The following is a 236-nucleotide window of genomic DNA, read 5'->3' as shown; positions in this document are numbered from 1 at the left end:
TTCACAGCAGAGGTTTGGGTTCCTCCTTCGGCCCCGTCACCTCGGCACCCCCAGCCCTGCAGGCACCCCCAGCCCACCTTCCCCTGCGTCTCCCCAGCAGCCCGCATTGCTCCATGGAGCTGCCAGGCTGGTTTCCCTCTCCTGCAGCCGCTTGCTGGCTCCCTCTGTGCCTTCACTGGCTCAGCGACTGAGGAGACTCGCTGAGATCCCCGAATGCTGCTGAAAACAACCACATT

The sequence above is a fragment of the Nipponia nippon genome, unplaced genomic scaffold, assembly GCF_047370975.1.
Source record: "Nipponia nippon isolate SJK-2023a ecotype South Korea unplaced genomic scaffold, ASM4737097v1 scaffold_12, whole genome shotgun sequence".
Lineage (NCBI taxonomy): Eukaryota > Metazoa > Chordata > Aves > Pelecaniformes > Threskiornithidae > Nipponia > Nipponia nippon.
This window is presented reverse-complemented; position numbering follows the sequence as displayed.